This window comes from Sus scrofa, chromosome 3, assembly GCF_054392235.1.
Source record: "Sus scrofa isolate SSC_HxYL_T2T_F1_AM1 chromosome 3, Sscrofa_HxYL_maternal_Yorkshire_Landrace_v2.0, whole genome shotgun sequence".
Taxonomy (NCBI): domain Eukaryota; kingdom Metazoa; phylum Chordata; class Mammalia; order Artiodactyla; family Suidae; genus Sus; species Sus scrofa.
In genome coordinates this window covers 33,776,815-33,798,919 of record NC_139385.1, presented here as the reverse complement: position 1 = coordinate 33,798,919, position 22,105 = coordinate 33,776,815, and the positions used below count along the sequence as shown (strand labels likewise).

The 22,105-nt window shown below is 41.8% G+C and overlaps 1 protein-coding gene and 1 pseudogene across 5 annotated transcripts in view; one reads left to right on the top strand and one right to left on the bottom strand.

Annotated features, from left to right (window-relative positions):
* Positions 1-22,105, top strand: part of LOC110259922 (uncharacterized) — a 666,350-nt gene that overhangs the window by 125,206 nt on the left and 519,039 nt on the right. The gene's annotated exons all lie outside the window — the stretch shown is intronic.
* On the bottom strand, positions 7,534-7,654 carry LOC146404518 (U2 spliceosomal RNA; annotated as a pseudogene).

Sequence of the window (22,105 nt, the reverse complement as noted above, 5' to 3'; positions counted from 1 at the left end):
TATTGTGTTCCTCTGAATGATTTCATTCTTTTATATTAATTAAAACTTGTTATATGACTCAAAATATGGTCTATTTTGTTGACCGTTCCATGCATACCTGAAAATAATGTGTTTTCTGTGGTATCCTATACTGCTTTGTCAATTTGGTTGATAGAGCTTTTCAAATTTTCTTTATCTTTTCTGAGTATTTTGTCTGCATGTTATATCAACTGCTGGGAGAAGATATACATTTTCCAACTAGGATTGTGATTCTGTTTATTTCTTCTTTAAGTCTACCAAATCATAGTTTTAGAACTATGCAGTTAGGTGAATGTACATATTTGTCATTGTTTTGTCTTCTTTATGAACTGATCCTTTTATCACTTTGATAGATCCTTCTGAACCTCCAGTAATGTGCTTTACCTTAAAGTCTGCTTTGTTTGCTTTAACACAGTCGTAGCATATTTCTTAATTTTATTGTTTTTGTGGTGTGTTTTTGCATCTTTTTATCCTTTTACTTTCTACCTGTCTATATCTGCATAATAAAATTGTTTCTTGGAGTTTCCATCATGGTTCAGTGGAAATGAATATGACTAGCATCCATGAGGGTGCAGGTTCAATCCCTGACCTCGCTCGGTGGGTTAAGGATCTGGCATCGCCATGAGCTGTGGTGTAGGTCACAGATGCAGCTTGGATCCTGCGTTGCTGTGGCTGTGGCATAGGCTGGTGGCTACAGCTCTGATTTGACCCCTAGCCTGGGAACCTCTATATGCCATGGGTACAGCCCTAAAAAGACAAAAGATAAAAAAAATTCTTTCTTGAAAACAGTGTATTTCATCTTGCTTTTTGTATTCAACTAGACAATCTCTGCATTTGATTTCAGTGTTTATTCCATGTACATTTAATGTAACTAGTAAAATGGTTAGTTTGTGCCTCCCATCTTGGTATTTGTTTTATATTTATTTTATTTGCTCTTGACGCCTTTGTTCATGCTTGTCTTTTTTGGGAAAATTGTATGTTTTTTAATATTACATTTTATCTCCTGTGTGGATAATGAATTTATACTTCTCATGGTAACTTTTAAAGTTGCTGTAGAGATTACAATATACATCTTCATGCCATAAAGTAACATTTAACTACTTCACAGAGCGTGTAAAAACCATGCTCTAGTATAATTATGTTCTTGTTGTCTTGTATTTTATTTATTTATTTATTTATTTTAGGGCCACACCAGTGGCATATAGAAGATCCTAGGCTAGGGACTGAATTGGAGTTGTAGCTGCTGGCCTACACCACAGCCACAGCAATGCAGGTTCTGAGCCACACCACAGCTGATGGCAACACTGGATCCTTAACTCACTAACTGAGCCCAAGGATTGAACCTGCATCTTAATGGATACTAGTCAGGTTCATTACTGCTGAGCCGTCATGGGAATTCCTATCTTCTATTCTGAAGTGACATAGCCATAAATCCCATAATACACTGTAGTTGTTTTTGATCTATATAGTCAATAGTCATTTAAAAATTTGAGAAAATATAGAAATAAAAATAAAGCCCCCCCCAAAGTATTTTCCATTTATACAAATATTTGTCATTTCCAATGCTCTGGTGGTTTTATCTTGTCTCTCTGCCCTGCTTAATTCTATCCCCACATTTCAGGAAGCAGCTGTCTTGCATTTAATGTGGAGGTTCCATTTGTTTCAGGAGACACTCTTTCAGCCCTAGTTTTGATTTACTATCCCTGAGTATTGGTGAAGTCCTATCAGAAAGTGTTCAAATATGGATGGAAACTTGTTCTGCGACTGGGGATCCTTGGGATTCTAATATGTCATGCTAGCCTACAAATGGCCATTACTAACTTGGAGGAGTTTGGCTGTTTCCTCCTGTTTCATCTCCTGCTATTCTTTCTCCCGTAGTTCTAAATCCTCTTTTAGAATAATCAGTGGTAAATCCTCTTTTAGAATAATACTCACTTTCTGGAGTTCCTGTTGTGGCTCAGCGGAAATCAATCTGCCTAGTATCCCTGAGAATGCAGGTTTGATACCTGGCCTTGCTCAGTGGGTTAAGGATCTGGAGTTGCTGGGAGCTGTGGTGTATGTTGTAGATGTGGGCTCAGATCTGGTGTTGCTGTGGCTGTGGCATAGACCAACAGCTACAGCTCCGATTCGACCCCTCATCTGGGAACCTCCATATGCTGCAGGTACAGCCCTAAAAAGACAAAACAAACAAACACCCCCCCCTTCACTTTCTGGAATTCAGTTCATTTGGTTTTATCTGTGTCCTTAGCTCACTGAAGAGCTTTTAAAAACTGATTTTATAGCTTATCTGGCTTTATTTTGTTATTTGGATCAGAATGGCATTCTATGGTCACTTTCTATTTCTGAACTGAAAATAGAATGCCAACTTCATTAAAGATATGTATAAAGTTTTAAAATATTTATGATAACTTTCTTAGCATAGATTCTAGATGGTGGATACTGGGTTAAAATAGCTACAGATTTTCACAGTTCTTAATAAAATGTGGTCCTACATGGAAGCAACCTAAATACCCATTGACAGAGGAATGGATAAAGTAGATGTGGTACATATATATGATGGAATATTACTTAGCCATAAAAAGAACAAAATAATGTCATTTGTAGCAACATGGATGGACCTAGAGATTATCATACTAAGTGAATAAGACAAAGATCATCATCATATGATATCACTTTTATGTGGATTCTAATAAAACTGATATGAAATGACTCATTTATAAACAGAAACAAACTCACCGATTTCAAAATCAAACTTATGGTTACCAAAGGGAAAACTGTTGCAGGGGAGGAATAGATTGGTAGGATGAGATTAATATATATGCATTAATACATACAAAATAGAAAACTAACAAAGACCTATGGTATAACACAGGGAGGTCTACTCAATGTTCTGTAAAATCCTGGTATAGGAAAAAAGAATGGATATGTGTATATGTATAACTAATTCACTTTGCTGTACACCTGAAACTAATACAGCATTATAAATCAACTATACCTCAATAATATTAAAAAATAGGAGGTCCCATTGTGGCTAAGCAGGGAGAATCCAGCTAGTATCCATGAGGATGTGGGTTTGATCCCTGGCCCCATTCAGTGGGTTAAGGATCCAGCGTTGCCGTGAGCTGTGGTGTAGGTTGCAGGCATGGCTCAAATCTGGTGTTGCTGTGGCTGTGGCATAGGCTGGCAGCTGTAGCTCTAATTTGACCCCCTAGCCTGGGAACCATAAGCCACAGGTGTGGCCCTAAAAAAAGACAAAAAATCAATAAATAAAAAATAAAATGTTTTATTACTTAAAAAAAGGAAGCCATAGGAGTTCCTGTCGTGGCTCAGTGGTTAACAAATCCGACTAGGAACCATGAGGTTGTGGGTTCGATCCCTGGCCTTGCTCAGTGGGTTAAGGATCTGGCGTTGCCCTGAGCTGTGGTGTAGGTTGCAGATGTGGCTCTGATCCCACATTGCTGTGGCTGTGGCGTAGGCCGGCAGCTACAGCTCCGATTCGACCCCTAGCCTGGGAATCTCCATATGCCACAGAAGCGGCCCTAGAAATGGCAAGAATAAAAAAAAAAAAAAAAAAGGAAGCCATATTAATTTTCGATGAATGAGAATAACCATTTGGCTTCATAAGCTCTGAGCATTAGAATTCATTTTATTTTGCTGACTTATTGGGCAAAAATATTATCATGGATTCCACATCTTTAATTTCAAATATTATGAAGAATCAAATCTTATGTTCATTTTTTTTTTTTTTTTGTCTTTTGTCTTTTTGTCTTTTTGTTGTTGTTGTTGTTGCTATTTCTTGGGCCGCTCCCACGGCATATGGAGGTTCCCAGGCTAGGGGTTGAATCGGAGCTGTAGCCACTGGCCTACGCCAGAGGCACAGCAACGCAGGATCCGAGCCGCGTCTGCAACCTACACCACAGCTCACGGCAACGCCGGATCCTCAACCCACTGAGCAAGGGCAGGGACCGAACCCGCAACCTCATGGTTCCTAGTCGGATTCGTTAACCACTGCGCCACGACGGGAACTCCTTATGTTCATTTTTTAATGAAACTGATCTTATGTGAAGATTAAGTGAATCTATCAAGCGTCAGAATGGTTTGAGCAAGTATTAATAACGGCTACCATTTATTGAGTACTTATTTTGAGAAAAAGTGGCAGTTTGATCCTCAGAGTTACTTGTGAGGAAAGTATCATTTGATTTCTTCTTATGAGGATCTACTCCTTATACAGGAGGAAACAAAGGCTCAGATATGGTGAGACAGGATTAAACCCAGGGTGATCTGAGTCCAAATCCTCAGTCAACAACACAACTTTGATATGATTTATATGATATTTGAACCCAACCAGTATTGTTATTTGTATTAGTCAGCTGTTGCTACAATAATGCTGCGCAATAAACAACTCTTGAACTCAGATGTAAAACAGTAGCATTTATTTCCATTCATCTGCAGATCAGCTGTGGCAGTTCTGCTTCAGAATTCCTCAGAAGTCCCTTCTTAATCATTCATTCATTGAAGAAAAACATGTTGGATTCTTCTTTTTTCCCCAGGCTCTCTTCTGGGCTCTGAGGAAACTGCAGTGAACAAAAAGGACACAAATTCTACCCTCATGGAACTTCTATTTTGGTGGGGGAAGACAGACAATAAACACATAACATAGACTCCACAGTATGGAAGATGCTGATAATTTCTAATTAAAGAAGTAAAGCAGGGGAAGAGGATGAGATGGGCTGTCAGGTAGAGGTGGGGGTTGCTATGGCAACGTGTTTTCTCCTGTTACCCCACTTCTCAGCATGCTGCCCAGCTTCAGCTTTTCTGTTCATTTTTGTGATGCAGAGCTGTTTAGCTACCTCCTTATTTCACTGTCTTCTTCTAAACTATGCCCTGGGGGGGCCCTCAAATTTCATAACTAAAGCTGCCTATCAAAGTATTTTGCTAAAGAAAATATATTTTGTCTGGAGAGAAATAGTGTCTCTCCCTTAGGGGCAGAAGCAGTACAGTCAGTAGTAGTTTTAAATGGCATTTTTTTCTTTGTCACTCATGATTGAGCTCTCTTCTTTATTTAAAGTTGGGGATCAGAGGTGAAGATGTGTAGGGAACTTACTAAGAAAAGGAAAGTGGTATTTGAGAGGCAACTACTAGGTGTTAGATCTTGTGCAAGCAGATGTCTTTTCAATAATGCTTGAATTGCACGTTATTAGTTCCATGTTCCTAATGAAGTACATCGGAAAATTAATCTGTCCCTTGTCACATGCAAGCTGCTGGTGCAGGATTTGATTCCTAAGTTTGCCGCCAACCTGCCTCAGCTCCCCCAACCACCCTTCTGTTCCTTTGGACTGTGTGAGAGATGCTTATTTTCTAAGTATTGTGTCTAGATCTGGGATGCTCACTTTGTGGTCCTGGGTCTCTTTCCCATCTCATTGTTAGTCTGTATGGTATGGACCCACTGCTGCCTCCAGTGATGGGAGGAGGCAGTCAGGGCTGGGGGAAATGAAAGAGTTCCCAGGGCGCCAGGAGAATGAATGAATTCCACTGATCTTGTTTAGTTCCTTGTGGGATCATCCATCATGATTTAACAACCTGAATCCCAGGGTAGCTACAGGCATGCTTCCTGCCCAAAGCCACAGATGCAGTGAAATTGAGGCCTGAAAACGGATGCATTTTTCTGTTAATATTACCTGTATCATGCCCATTATACTATATTATATAGTTTATTATCATATAATTTAGACTCCCTTCTGCTCTACTGCCATTTGCTTATAAGAAATCTTGGCTTTCCTCATTCTTTTGTTATTCACTAAGGAGGATAATTCTCTGGATGGAATGTAAGCAAATATTTGTTCAGGGTCCACTGTGTGCACAACAAACAGGGGATACAGAAAAGATCTGATTTTGTTCTTGTCCTCAGGAAACTTATCGTCCCATTGTTTTACTTGATTTATTTTTAGGTATTTTAATGCAATATTTAAAACAAACAAAAGGATATGTATATAAAGCATGTAAACTGTAAAGCATATTAATATAACGAGAACCCATGAAATGACTGCTAAAGTTATCGATACTACTGGATCTTCTTGGGTATTATTTACCTTTCTCACCTGCATTCCAATCAGAAATCCATTATTCTGTTTTTGGGTCTATCATTCCCTTGCCTTGTGATGACATTTATTATATGTATTACCATATGTATTTGGTTTTGCTTGCTTTTGAACTTTATAAAAACAGTATTATAAGTAACATTTGAAATTTGCCTTTTTCATTCAAATTTGGCTTTCATTCCAATGTGGCTTTTAAGATTTACCCCATATTTTCTACACTTCTTTTCTCTCCCTTTCTTTGATGTTTTTGGTTTTTGTTTTGTTTTCATATTGTGTTCTCCCCTTATCACAATTTAAACATTCCAAAGTTTAAAGCTTCAAAATTCCAAAATAAAACCTTCCAAATTCTAATGCACCAAAAATTTTGTCTCTTCTTTCTTACTCTTCCCTTGATATTTTACTGTGAAGACCTAATAAAATTGAAGATAAATAAATATCTTAACTCCTTCCAAATAATATAAGAAATCAACCGTGTTTTAATGCCAGTAACTTCCTCCTGACTTAAATGTCAGTATTGTCAATTGCTTCAATTTCCTCTGATTTTTTTTTTTTTTTTTTTTTTTTTTTTGTCTTTTGTCTTTTTGTTGTTGTTGTTGTTGTTGTTGTTGCTATTTCTTGGGCCGCTCCCTCGGCATATGGAGGTTCCCAGGCTAGGGGTTGAATTCGGAGCTGTAGCCACCGGCCTACACCAGAGCCACAGCAACGCGGGATCCGAGCCGTGTCTGTAACCTACACCACAGCTCACGGCAACGCCGGATTGTTAACCCACTGAGCAAGGGCAGGGACCGAACCCGCAACCTCATGGTTCCTAGTCGGATTTGTTAACCACTGCGCCACGACGGGAACTCCCCAATTTCCTCTGATTTTTAAACCTCACAAGTTGGTATCATTAATATTTCATTCAGATGTAGATAAATACAGATTTTTCCTATCAGTTTAAGAGTTATTTGCTAACTGTTCATTTCTTCTTGTAACCTGAGACCTTCCTTTGGGGCCATTTTTCTTTTCCATTTCCTTTAGAATTCTTTTTGTGAAGCTCTATTGGTAGTAAACTCTCTCTGCCTTTTGTTTATATGGAAATATCATCATCTCACATTCATTCTTTTTTTTTTTTTTTTGGTTTTAGGGCCGCACTCATGGCATGTGGAAGTTCCCAGGCTAGGGGTTGAATCAGAGCTGGAGCTGCAGCTACTGGCCTATACACAGCAATGCAGGATCTGAGCCATGTCTGTGAACTACACCACAGCTCACAGCAATGCTGGATCCCTGACCCACTGAGCAAGGCCAGGGATCGAACCCACATCCTCAAGGAAACTAGTCGGATTTGTTTGTACTGTGCCATAGTGGGAACTCCTCACACTCATTCTTAAAAGATAGTTTTGCCTGTGAACAGCTATAGAATGATGGTTGTTCTCTTTTAGAATTCTGAAGATATTAGTCCAGAGCCTTCTGACTTACATTGCTGTGGCTAAAAATTCAGTTTATGATTTCAATATTGTTGGTTACACTTGATCTTAGCCAAAAGGCCGAGAAGCGATTCAATATTGTTGTTTAGAAGATAATCTGCCTTTTTACTATTAGCTCGTCTATCTTTGATGTTCTGTAGTATTATTGTAGTATGTCTAGGTTTGGATTTCTTTTTATTAATTTTGCTTATATATATTGTGTTTTTGTATCTGAGGCTTTATATATTTTATCATTTTTGTAAAATTCTCATTCATTATCACTTCAAATATTATCTGCTATCAATGTCTCTGTTCTCCAGTCCTGGGCCTTCAATTAGACATGTCTTAAATAGTCTTTCTCTTTCTACCCTCTATATAGAAACCTGTGTAGAGGTTAAATTAAAAAAAATTTTTTTAATAGAAAGGCTCACCTCTCTATTTAGTATATAATAGGCTAACTTCTATTTAAGAGTTTTTATCTTCTTGTCTATTCGTGTTGCACTCTGAGTAATTTCTTCAGGTATATCTTCAAGTTTTAGCTTTCTTTACTGCTATTTTAAAATCTGAATTCAGTTTTTACTTTGAGCAATTGAGTATTCTATTCATAAAATTTTTATTTGGTTCTTTTTCAACTACACCCAGTCAGTTTTGATAATCTTTGATAACTTTCTAATTTTTTCTAATTCCCTATTTTATTTCTTTTTTAAACACAATTATTGTATATTACACATCTGGTTGTTTCTCTGTTTCTACTATCTGAAGTCAGTATTGTTAAAAGTATGTTATATATTCTTTCTGCTGATCCTCACTCATCATGGCTTATTTCCTGGTGGCCTTTGAGTGAGTTCATAGAGGTTTAATATTTACGGAAACCCTAAGGGCCTACGTAGGAAGTTCTTTACAGTGAGAACGTTTGCATTTGCTTTAGCTTGAGCCTGGAGAGTACTTTGCCTCCCCCCCCCCTTTTTTTTTGGCTTTTTAGGGCCTCACCCACAGCATATGGAGGTTCCCAGGCTCAGGGTTAAATCAGAGCTACAGCTGCCTGCCTACACCACAGCCACAGCAATGTCAATTCTGAGCCATGTTTACGACGTATACCACAGCTCACAGCAACGCCAGATCTTTAACCCATTGAGCAAGGCCAGGGATCGAACCTGTGTCCTCATGGATGCTAGTCAGATTCATTAACCACTGAGCCATGACAGGAACTCCTACTTTGCCTCCCTTTAAGAGCACTGGCCTAAGGTAGGGTTCTCAGATTTTTATGCCTTGCCATAGTCACTGATTGGTTGTCATTTTAGTAATAATCATTTCTTACTTTTTAAAGCCACACATGGTCTTGGACGTTGCACAAACATTTATTTCTAACCTTCCCAGTAACACTGTCACCCATGTCACTGGTGGAGGAGATAAAGGCTCAGCACGGTTGGGAATGCTGCCTTTGTCCTGCGCATCCATGTAATCTCTGCTCGTCCGCATTGCTCTCTTCCTTCCACACATACCTCAAGTGCAGCCTCCTCAGAGACACCATCCTGATGGACATAGGTTCTCATTCCCATGTGTTCTCATAACCATTTGGACCCACTGTTACAGCATTCAACCCATTTCATGGATGAAGCATCTATAGTCATTCACGAGTATTTGGGAGAATGGGCCAAACATTTATGTGAGTGTCAGGGAACTGATATTGTCAATGTGTGCTCCAAAGACCCCTCAAAAGTCTCTTCCTCATTGGGTCTGCCCTGTCTTCCAGTTACCTCGGGTAAACAATCTTTTAAGAGGGATTTTGTTCAGAGATTGCACTTGGAGTGTTTTTAGTGAGTCACCCTGGCTCTTCATGAAGTTCTTTGCACTTTTATAAACCAGATCTTTGATATTTTATTGACCTATGTTGTTTCTGTATCATGTTTAAAGAGATCTTCAGGGGGTGTTCCCATTGTGGCTCAGTGGAACAAACTCAGCTAATATCCCTGAAGATGTGGGTTTGATCCCTGGCCTTGCTCAGTGGGTTAAGGATTGGCATTGCCATGAGCTGTGGTGTAGGTTGCAGACATGGCTTGGATCCCGCATTGCTGTGGCAGTGGCATAGGCCAGCAGTTGCAGCTCTGATTCAATCCCTAGCTTGGGAACTCCATATGCTGCAGGTGTAGCTCTAAAAAAAGATCTTCAGGGAATTCCTTTATTTTTACCTCTTTTATATGTTGATAGAAATAAGCATTTCCACAACAGTTCAAGAACAAGTACTGTCACATATTTATTTATTGTTTCCAAATTAAATAAAAATTGCTTGAGTTGTCACCATCAGAATTGGCCAGAAGTCCTGTGTTACCTTACTGAGCTTTTCCTTGACCGTGGATCATCCAAGAATCCCAGGATTCTTGGACAAATCCCCAGCTAACATCATTCTCAGTGGTGAAAAACTGAAAGCCTTTTTCTCTAAGACCAGGGTTCTTATCTAGTTAAGAAAAGAGGTCCTCATTACGTGTACTTCCGAGTAGGGAGAAGCTTTTTTTATCAGCCTGTTATTGTTCCTTCCTCCTGCAGATGGTGCTGTTGAACCCTGATCCTGTACCACTGGGCTGCCTTGCCATGCAGCCTGATAACTCTTTGAGTAACCTTTGACTCACTGGGGTCTCCCAGCTACAGCTCTTGGAACAAAATTCTTTCTTTCATACGTCGGTCCTTCTTTTTCAAGGATTCGCCCCTCAAGAAGTCCTGTTCCAGATCAGGTTTGTGTATCCATTCACCATTCGTCCCACAACTCCTGTGCCTTAGGATGATCAATTTAGGGCCAGACCGTTTTTATTTAACTCTGTGAAAGAGAAAAAGAACTTAATTTGGTTCCTTTCCTGGGCAGCAGAGATTTACTGCCTCTAAATTAAAAAAAAATATGCAGTGAAAAAGGAAATATTAGACCTGAGATCCACAAAAAGGGCAGCCATCCTTTGAGTCATTGAGTTCTAATTATACCCTGGCATCTCATTTCTTCCTATTCCTCTTAGTAGTAGAACCTCCCAAGCCTTAGTTGAATGCATGATGTTCCAGGTGGAGACTACATTTCCCAACTTCTGAAAGTTGCATGGGCATGTGACTAAGTTATGGCCAATGGAATATGAACAGAAGTGATATGTGTAGCTTCAAGCCACATCATTTTTTTTTTTTTGTCTTTTTAAGGCTGCACATGTGGCATATGGAGGTTCCCAGGCTAGGGGTCGAATCAAAGCTATAGCTGCCAGCCTACGCCGCAGCCACAGCAACACCAGCTCTGAGCCACGTCTGCAAACTACACCACAGCTCATGGCACCACCAGATCCTTAACTCACTGAGCGATGCCAGGGGTCAAACCCTCATCCTCATGAATACTAGTTGGGTTCATTACCACAGAGCCACAACAGGAACTCCAAGTGTAACTTGGTCCCCTTGCGGTACAGTGGAAAGAAAAAAAAAAAAAGAAAAAAGGATATATAAGAGAAAAAAGAAAATGTAGAGGTCAGAGAGAAGAGAAATAGAAAGAAAGAAGAGAGGGAGGGAGGGGGAAGAGGGAGAAAAGAAGGAAGGAAAGAAAGAAAGAAAGAAAGAGGAGTTCCCATCGTGGCGCAGTGGTTAACGAATCTGACTAGGAACCATGAAGTTGCGGGTTCGGTCCCTGCCCTTGCTCAGTGGGTTGATGATCCGGCGTTGCCGTGAGCTGTGGTGTAGGTTGCAGACACGGCTCGGATCCCACGTTGCTGTGGCTCTGGCGTGGGCCAGTGGCTACAGCTCTGATTGGACCCCTAGCCTGGGAACCTCCATATGCCGCGGGAGCGGCCCAAGAAACAGCAAAAAAAAAAAAAATTAGGAAGGAAGGGATCATCTAACCTGGAGAAAGAGAATAAGTAGAGAGATGGAGGTTTAGAATGCATCAATGCATACTTATGTGTGCATTTTTTTTTCAAATAAAAGCATGAAAACATATTTCTAAAAAGATTAAAAAAAAAAAAAAAGGAAAATCTTTGCATTCTGTCCTCCACCTTTCTTTAGGCTGGAATTTGATGGGTTTCTGGTAAGCCTGCTTCATTCAACCATGTGGATGAGGATAATACTCCAGAAGAAATAAGAGCAATAATATTGAAGAAACCTGGGTCTACGGATAATTTCAAAGGGCAGATGAACCTTGACAGCCCCACACTGTTTACCTCTGGACCCATATGTGAAAGAGAAATAGATCCACACCCCATTTGAGCCACTTTGTTTTGGGGTCTCTTGTTCCATCAGCTCAGCCAGTGTCCCAACCAACATGTATCTTCCCTAGTGGGTGGGATTGGAGAGCATGTAATCTCTACCTCTCCAGTAAGCCAACCTTACTTTAGGGCAAACAAGAGGACTTTCATGTACTTCTCTTGATAAAGCAGCAACAAGCAAACACAAGTTGGACACTGGACTGCATGTTATTTGGGGCTCTGAAGCCTGTCTATCAAATGAAAAGAGGAAGAGGGATATAGAGTGAATCATAATCACAAATGCACAGAGGGCAGCCTCATCTGGATAGCATCCTGGTGTGGTAGGGAAAGGATGGGCTTTAGAGCTGATATTTTAGGGCTCATATCCTGTCTCTACCACTTAGTTGTGCAAGTCATGACTTCGTAACATGCAAGATGGGACCTGCAGAGTCCCATATTATGTACTTGTCGTAGGAATTAAACAAAAAATATATTTAAAGTTGTTGATACAGATCTGTTAAAAATTAGGTGTTAAATGAAAATAAATTTCCTTCTGGCCTCTTCATCATTGCATCAGGCTGAGTCTTTAAGACTCTATATGAACTGACCCAGTTTTTACCTCCTCAGTTTTATCTTGGACCACCTTTCCCTTGCCCATGACTCTATGATTCTCCCAAACCCATGACTAGCCTCCTTTCAGTATTGTGATGACTCTAGTTCTTTCCTGCCTCTGAGTCTTCTTACTTTCTTTTCCTCCCACTTGCAAGCTCTTGTCATTCTCCTATATCAGAGGACCCCCCCGCCACTAAGGCCACCATACCTAAAACAGCCCCTTAATCATTGTGCAGGAGGATAACGACCTCCCAAGGATGCCCCCATCCGAATCCCTGGAACCTGCAGCCATGTTAGGTTTCATGGCAAAGGGGAATTAAAGTTGCAGGTAGAACCAAGGTTACTAATCTCCCTCAACTAGGGAGGCAGTTTTGGAGTATCTAGTTGGGGTGAGTATCTAGTTGACAAGAGCCCTTAAAAGTGAAAGAGGGAGTCAGAAGAGAGGCAGAGAAAGAAGTGTGACAATGGAAGCAGGATTGGAGAGATGCTGTTGCTGCCTTTGGGGATGGAGGAAGGGGCCATGAGCCGAGGAATGCTGGAGGCCTCTAGAGACTGCCAAAGGCAGGGGAATGAATTCTCTCCTAGGGCCTCTGGATGGAAGACAGTCCTGCTAACACCTTGAACTTAACCCTGTGTGACCCATGTTGGACTTGAAATACAGAACTATAAGATAACACATTTGTGTTGTTTTCTGCCACTAAATCTGTGGTATGTTGTTACAGCAGCCATAGGAAACTAAAACCAGCATATTCCAGCCCAGCCTTAGCCCTCTAACACATCATCCATTTTATTTCCATCCCAGCACTCATCACAGTCTATAATCATCTCTAACTGTTCATTGGAAGACTCCAGTCAAATGTGCGTTTTACAAAGACAAAAATGTAGTTGATCTCATTCACCAGATCACCTAATAGATTCAATGTTTGATGAATGAATGTACAAATGAAAAAAAGTGCATGGGGCCTCTGGAACCCATTTTCCTCATCCATAGGGCTTCTTGTTTCAGGAGGGATATTTGGCATTTCTGAGAGTGCATGGGAGATCAAAGGTGATTATGGAGGGGACCATGCAGCAGGAAAAGCAGACCCAGAATTCTAACTGCTGGCCAAACCAAGCCCTAAAAGTCAAGTCTGTTTAGGAGGGAGGCAGGATGGAGGAGATTAAACCCAGCCTATTTTTAAAGCTCTTTCCCCAGCCTACTTTTAATCAGCTGTAAGTCTTTAGTGACCATCAGGGAGGATCTGAACGTCCCATGTGCTGCCTCTTCTCAGGAAAACTCAGTCTGGGACACTCCAGGTTCTGACTAGTATCTTCAACACTTGTGCTCATTCACAGTGAGACCCACGGCCCTCTGCCATCGCAGGAGCGTGTGTTTGTTTAATTAGGGCGCCGAGTACAGCCTCATCCGGTGGCAGATGTTGCCATGTGTAATATAATAAATAAAAGTCTTTATAGGACCCAGCAGGCAGTGGAGCCTTCAGTTAGCAGATGGCGAAATATTAAACTGGCAGAGCAATAACTTCACCGCCAGAATCAGCTGGTCCCTGCCCAGATTTGCTCCGACATGAATCAACTTCATATAGGATGTGTCACTCAGCTGCAGATTCATACCCTCACCTGCCCTCCTCCCTTTCCCTGCTAGCACATTCTTTCCTTGGCATCCCATTATTAAAGTCAGCTTCCTGGGGAGTGGAATCTTGTAACCCCATTAGCTGGTCGATGAGAGGAGCTGACTGGGTTGGACTGTAGGGTTCCTTTATAGAGGAAGGAAATGCAATAAACCTGGTGGATGTCCTCCAGTGCCAGTTTCTGCTTGGCTACCAATTAGCCAGACAGACTGTTCCTGGCCCCTGAGCCCTTGTGGTGCAGGAGGGTGATCCTACTTGGCTCCAGGAGTCCTTCTGTTTAGGGCAGGAGGGACAGGTCAATGGCTAAATGAGCTCAAGGGAACACCAGTGAATTGGGAAAAAAGCAGACCTTTTTGGTCTGAAGAGGGATTGATCGACATCTTTGCCATTGCTGCAGGGGTACAGAGTGGGCCATTGGACTTGTTTACCAAACACCAGATTACACTGCTCCTGTTTGGGGAGGGTTTGCTGAGGCCCAGTCAGGACTCCACATATGGGCTTTGCAGGAGCCATGCTCTTCCCTCTTCACCACAACGCCCTGAGGTGGCAATAACAGACCTTCTGGCACTTTCCGTATGCCAGGCCCTGTTCTAAGAGGTTGATGTACCTTAATCCACTTAACCCTCCCAACATTAAGCCTTAGACTAATTTCTCACATGGGAAACCGAGGCTCTGAGAGGTGAAATGATTTGTTCAAGATCACAGGGCTAGTAGATGTCAGAGCTGGGATGCCACCCAGCTCTGTCTAAACTGGGAAGTGATGTTCTTAGCAGCTGCACTAACCTTGACTCCAGGAGACTTGAAAGTAAACTTTGACAGAAGATGGTGAATACGTAGGCAAAATACAACCCAGAACGTGGGCCAGAGAGCTATAGTAGGAAAGAGGACATGGCCCTGACATTTGTTGACATTTACTAAAATAGACTTGTCTACTTTTTGACAGGTATTTGAAAGAGAGTCTCTCCTTTAATCCTTATAAGCAACCATTTGAGGCAGCGATTATTATAATCTAACGTTACTTAGGAAAAAACTGGGATGAGAAGGATGATCCGACCTGTCCATGGCTGCACAACTACTAAGGAGAGGGGCCTAGGTTGAGATAGCATCTGCCTGCACAAAGTTCTTGCCTTATTCCCTCAACAGTTTTTCTTTTCTTTTTAGGGCTGTGCATGTGGCATATGGAAGTTCCCAGGCTAGGGGCTGAATCAGAGCTGCAGCCGAGGCCTACGCCACAGCCATAGCAACGCTAGATCCAAGCTGTGTCTGCAACCTATACCACAGCTCACAGCAACACCAGATCCTTAAACCACTGAGCGAGGCCAGGGATCAACCCTACATCCTCACAGATACTAGTCAGGTTCTTAACCCACTGAGTCACAATGGGAACTCCCCTCAAGAGTTTTTCAATATCCTCTTGAAAGAGGATTTGGAGATGTGAAGATAGAAACAAGGATAAGGCATTCTAGGCAGGGGAATAGTGTGAGCAAAGGCCTGGCCTGTGTGGACAATAGGGTGTGTGTGTGTGTGTGTGTGTGTGTGTGTGTGTGTGTGAGAGAGAGAGAGAGAGAAAGAGGGGGAGGGGGAGGGGGAGAGGGAGATTGGAGAAATAGGGCCAATTGCTGGAGGCAGGCAATCATAATCCTCCTGTCCAAAGACAATCATTAACACCGGGTGTATTTCCTCACAATCATTCATACAGACATACACAACACACATGCATTCCTGTCTCTTGTTTATGTAATTGAAATCATATTGGATAGATAATTTCACATTCCAGTTTTCTACCCTCATAAAATTAGTACCAATTTCTCACATCATTAAGCCTCTTTGTAAAAATGTATACATATGGGAAAACCCCTCAAAATAACAGTAAGGGGGAAAAAAGCAGGATCCAAATTCATAAATTTGATATGCTTTCAGTTGTATTAGATAAACACACACTCTTGCATGAAGGTTCATACACTGAAAAAAATGCCTCACAGAATGGAAGACATCCTTCAAAATGTTAATAGAGGCTGTCTCTGGGGGTGAGTTTTATTTTCTTCTTGGCATCTTCCTGTACTTTCCACATTTTCAATAATGAATTTTTATAATGAGAAAATTTTGTATAGCTACATAATATTTCAATATATGACTTACCATCATTTATTTAATTATTGTCCTGTTGAGGACATTTGGATAATTTCTACATTTTTATAATTATAAGTAATGCTGCATTAAATATTCATTTATTTGTTCAACAAATATTTGAGGGTCTGTTATACACCGTATATTCTGGTGCATATATCTGCTCATGTTATTTAATTCCTATCATTTCAGTTTAGAGGAAACAGAAGAGCAAAGAAATCACTAAGCTAGCTGGGGGCAGAGGTGGGTCTGTGTATTCAGATCTTTCAAATCTGAAGCTTTACCTTTGCTAAGGTCACCTCCCCCTAACTTCTAGTCCTCCTTCTACAGAATAGTGGCAATTCAGGAGAGGCACTTTGGGTGTATTGAGTCATGAATCTTCTTTCTCCTCCTGTAGATTTATTGAGCCATAAATGACATATAACATTGTGTAAGTTTAAGGGGTACTATTTGATAATTTGATATCTGTATATGTGGTAAACTAATTTGATTAAGACAGTAATGTTAGTTGACACCTCCATCACCTCACAAAGTTACCCTTTCATTGTGCAGTGATGAGAACATTTAAGATTTCCTTAGTAGCTTACAATGCAGTCCCGTCAACTATAGTCTCCAGGCTGAATACTAGATCTCCAGAACTTCCTCATAACTGTACCCTTTGACCAACATCTCCCCATTTCACCCACCTCCCATCCCCCGGAAATCCCATTCTACCCTCTATTTATATTAATTTGGCTTCTTTGCATTTCGATTTTTAGGTTTTTTAAAAAATAGATATCAGTGAGGTTATATAGTATTTGTCTTTCTTTGTCTGGCTAATTCCACTTGGCATAATGTCCTCCAGGTTCATCTATGTTGTCACAAGTAGCAGGGTTTCCTTCCTTTTCATGGATGTGTGCGTGTGCATGTGTGTGTGTGTGTGTGTGTGTGTGTGTGTGTGTGTGTTACATTTTCTTTATCCATTCATCTATTGATGGACACTTAGGTTGCTTCCATGTCTTGGCTATTGTGAATAGCGCTTCCATGAACATGGGGGTGTGGATATCTCTCTGAGATCCTGTTTTCATTTTCTTTGGATATACACCCAGAAGTGAGACTGCTGGATCATAGGGGTAGTTCTTTTCTTTTCTTTTCTTTTTTTTTAAAGTTTTTGAGGAACCTCCAAACTGTTTTCCATAGTGGCTACATCAATTTACATTCCCACCAACGGTGCATGATGGTTCTCTTTTCTCCACCTCCTTGCCCGCACATGTTCTCCCTTGTCTTTTTGAGGATAGCCATTCTGACTGGCATGAGGTAATAATAGATCTCCTTGAATAATGTGTAATATAGTAACTACCTATTTCCCGCCTCACTGCCTGGTGGCTTCCTTCTTGTACATGCACTAGCAAGCCCATGTGTGTGTCAGAGTCTGTGCCCTTAAACCAGGAACACTTATTCTCATGGGAAGTTGTTCTTCTGCTGATTGCTGTACTTTCCACTGTGCCCACTGTAGGTGTGGCTTTGTGACTCCAGGTCTATCTGATTGAGATGGTTCTTACTCTCCAGCTTGGTGCCATTTGCAATGACACATTTGAAACCCAGCTCAAATGTCACCTCCTCTCTGAAGTTTCCTAGATGCCCTCCAACAAAATTCACAGCTCTCTTTATGTTTCCTTAGTGCTTTGTTTATGGCCCCATTAAAGATCATACCTCGCTCTACCATGGCTGTTGATGTACTTCCTTGTCTCATATAATAGGTGATTAGCTCTTTAAGGTCAGGGATTATCTGTTATCTACTTCACTACCTTGTCCATCTTGCTTCTGTTTTTTAAACTAGCCACTTCCCTCTATCTCCACTGCTACTACCCCTGGAATTCTGCACTAGTGTCCAAATGGGCCTCCTTGCTTCTGCTCTTGTACCCTTTACAGTCCATTTTCTACACAGCAGTGAAAAGGATCCTTTGAAATCACAAATCAGATGTGCCCGATACCTCAACAAGGTCTGGCCCCTGCCTGCCTCTCTGACATCATTCCACTTAACTCCCTCTCTTACTTACTGGGTTCTACTCTGTCTGATCTCCCCCAAATCACTTTTTAAAAATTACATCATTCTGTGTGAAATTTACATCATTGCCCAGCAAATGTTTACTTCCTTCTGGATGGAGTGGATGGAGTTTATTGAGTTTTCCCTTGAAAACTTGACCATATGACTCATTTTGGTCAATTGGTTATTACTGGGTGTGACATGGCAGAGGCTGAAATAGGATGGAGTTGTTAGGCTTGCACTCTCCATGGCCATGGCAGCAGTGGGCCCTGAGTAACCTCCTGGTCCCTAGGAATGAAAGATGTATAACATGGACCTGGACTGACCTGATGGCCTGGAGCCAAGACTTGCCTGGATCAGCCAAACCCAGGCTGAACCATAGATGCATGCTTGTCACTGGAAGCCACTGGTTGTGTGCCACACAGCACAGCCGTGGCATAGTAGATCCATGCATCCTATTCTTTTGCTTTTGGAATTCTGTCTTTTCTCATTGGGGCATAGTTTCCATTTTGCCTACTCTGTGACGCCAGTACTTAGCATACAGTAAATGACAAATAAATCCTTCTTGAATGACTGGCTACCCCAGGATGCTTAGCACAATACCTGTACCCATCAGTGTTTGCTGAATGGAGTCACTGAACCATCCAAATTAGTTTGTGTTGCGTCCTGACAAATATATCTTTAAACTCAAGTTGGCACATGGGCCGAAAATGGTTTGTGGTAACACTTCTCTCCCCTTTCCCACTCTCCCACCACACAAAAGATCCTCTTTGTGAGGTTACACACTCGGAAAACAGATGATGTGTCAACTCAGTAATTTAAATCGTGAATCTGTACTTGCTTAAAGATGAACTTGTTTGGAAGAAAAATGAGAAAAAGACTTGTGACCGTCCAACAGAATCCCCGGATAAGGGCATCAATTCTGGTTCTTGGCAGGTCCAGCACACATAATAAAAGAAAACTGCTGAAGTCAGCAGCAGAGAGAAGCCACACTTTTTATTTTCACAAACACAGTTTTGGGGATGGTAATCATATCTATTAGCAAGGGTGACAACACTGTGGGCCTGGCAGAAAAATGAGCTCTCCCACATTGCAAAATGAGCAAAGTGGAGATCGATAAATCATAAAATTAGTTGAGACATCATCTATCTTTTGCGGCTTTCCCTTTATTCCCGCCACGGTCCCTCAGGACACTAATTCATTTATTGCATTTTATCGTTGAGAAAACACGTCAAGGTTTGGAGGCTGCTTTCAGTTAGGGGAGCAGGGGCAATAATGTGTGTCATTAATTAGGCAAGATTGGGAGTCTCAATCCAAACTCCAGTCTCCACTGACTTCCATAAATTGAGTTTTAGGGCTGCTTCTGTGTCTTGTATTACTTCATCAAAAAGGAGTGTTATTGAAATATGCCCTGAGAGGGAGAGCGAGAGGGGCATGTCTGCTTACTCTCAAGAAGCAATAAATTTCAGGGCAAACCAGGTGATAAGCCAGATGCAATCTGAGTTGTCTAAAGATTCGTTCTGTTATCTGTATGTAATTGAAGTAAATGCGGGAATCTGGAGGATATGGAGCTTGAAGTACCTACGTGTGTCATCTAGTGGCCATGTTCTTGATTCTAAGACATACTCTGAGCAGATTTTTCTGGTAAAATCATGTTGATTTTTCATTTGGTGTGTGTGCGTTGAATGTAGGATTGTGACTTCATCAAAGGAATCCCTGAATGAAGGAAACAGGGTAGTTATTAGATTCAATGCCACAGTTACCGATTGCTGCCTATTAAACTGCCCCAAACTTAGTGAGTTAAGACTACTTTATTATTGGTATGATTCTGGAGATTTGCTTGGCTCAGCTGGCGAAGCTGCACCACCTGACATTAGCCAGAGCTGTGGTCACGTGGCAACTTGACACGGCTGGGGTACCAACATGACTTGCTCACAGAGCTGATGACTTGGTGCTAGATGTTGGCTGGGAGCTCAACTAGGGAGCCTCAGTTCTCCTCCATGTGTCTTCCTAGATGGCTTGGGCTTCTCCCAGCATGGCAGCTGGTTTTAATGGGCAGGGAGTGAAGGTGAAGGTTGCCAATTCTCCTAAGGCTCGGAAGACTTGGCTTGTAACTTCCATCACATTCCATTGCCCATAGCTGGTAGTAATTCCAGCCCAGGCTAAAGGAGAGGGGAAATAACCCTACTTCTTCATGTGAAGAATGGCATGCATGTTGGGGGCCACCTTTGGAAATTAGGAACACAGTGGACTCTGGTGTAAAGTCTAACATAGACCCATCTTTGTTGTGGTCCTTTTGTGAATCAAAACAATAACTTTCTTTTCTTCTGTGTGCAAGGAATCTGAGCTTTGCTAAGCAATGAAGACATTTTTGCTAGAAGGGAAAGGGCTTGTGCTCTGAAAAAAAAGAGTGGTCAGTGGTTTCTAAAAGCTTGTGGTAAACTTCTCTGGCTCCTTGGTGCTCATTCCCAACCTCCACCCCCACTCAAGGGATACCCTCTGACTCTCCCTTCTCCGTAAATGCCACCATCATCCACTTAGCTGTTCAGATCCTTAACCCTGTAGTCATCTTTGCCTTTTTCTTTCTCCTATATTCCACATCCAATTCACCAGCAAATGGCCAAGGTCCACCCACAAGCCTTCTGTCTGCTTCTGCCCCTCTTCAGTGCTACTCCCTAAGCCAAGCCAGCATCTCATTTCCCTTGGAGCTGTTATCACTGGTCCTCTTGCTTTACCTCTTCTTGCCCTGTTCCATCTATTCTCCATGTATCAGGGAGAGTAATCTTTAGACTAAATGTAATCAGATGATGTCACTCCCCAGCTTAGACTCTCTCAAGTCCTCCCATCATAAACAAAACCTGCGCCACTTGCCGTGATCTACAAAAGCCTTTGTGATCTGGCCCTTGCATACTCTCTCAGCTCGTCCCCTGATCTTCTCCCTCTCGCCGCGCCAGCCTTCTTGCTGCTGTTTTAGCACACCATGGTCATTTGCACCTTCAGTTTACTCTGAAAAGCATTGGATCTGATGCTGCGTCACAGACAGACCCTGCTGTCATGGAGCTTTCAGAGAAGGAAGACAGCACACCAGTCAACATGGGGTTAAATGTCAAGCTAGTGCGCAGTGAGATGGTAAATAAAGTGGGGTAAAGGGATGGAGAGTGATGGGAGGTGAGGGAAGGCTTCTCTGAGGAGGTGCCTTTGAGCAAAGATCTGAATAAATGAATCATGCAGGTATCTGGGGGCAAATGGGGCAGAGAGAGGAGCTATTTCAAAGGCTCCAAGGTGGGCAGATACCTGGAGAGCAGGGAAATGGTGACTAAAATCATAAAACGCGTTGCAGTAGATGCTTGTGTTTAAATATGAAAGGCATGCAGCTGAGGCTGTGATGAGTTCTTTGTAGGGTGTCCACAAGGAGGGCGCTTCCGTTCAGGGAAGAACTCTGAGGCATGGCGTTCAAATGGACTGTTTATTGGCTGAATTGACAGGACCTATCCTCAGTTTTCCTTCTGCTCTGCCTGTGGCCTCCTGGAGTTAGATTCAGCACCTGAGGCTCTGCCAACATGATTTCCCTGGAAGAGCAGAGTCACATTATGAGGGTAAAATGCCAGTCCTGCCAATGGATGATGACATCTTTGTGTCCCTGTTAACACTTCTTAAGGGAATAGAAGAATTGCAAGTTCCCATTCTCGTTTTGTCCCCTCCATTCCCCAGCCCCCTCCACCCTCCCAAGAATGTCTATCAGAAAGCTTGTGGGATCCGGGCTCAGATGGACTTGAATTTGAATTACACCATGATTTTTATGTGGGATTTTGGTGAGAAGTTGCTGAAACCCGAATTAGATGGGGGTCCATGGTGATGGTTCTCAGATTTAGGTTATTTATGCCCACTATTGTAGCTCTTTTTGCTTTATTTTTGTACAAAATAAGAATGGTATTAAGAAGGTGTCCTGGGA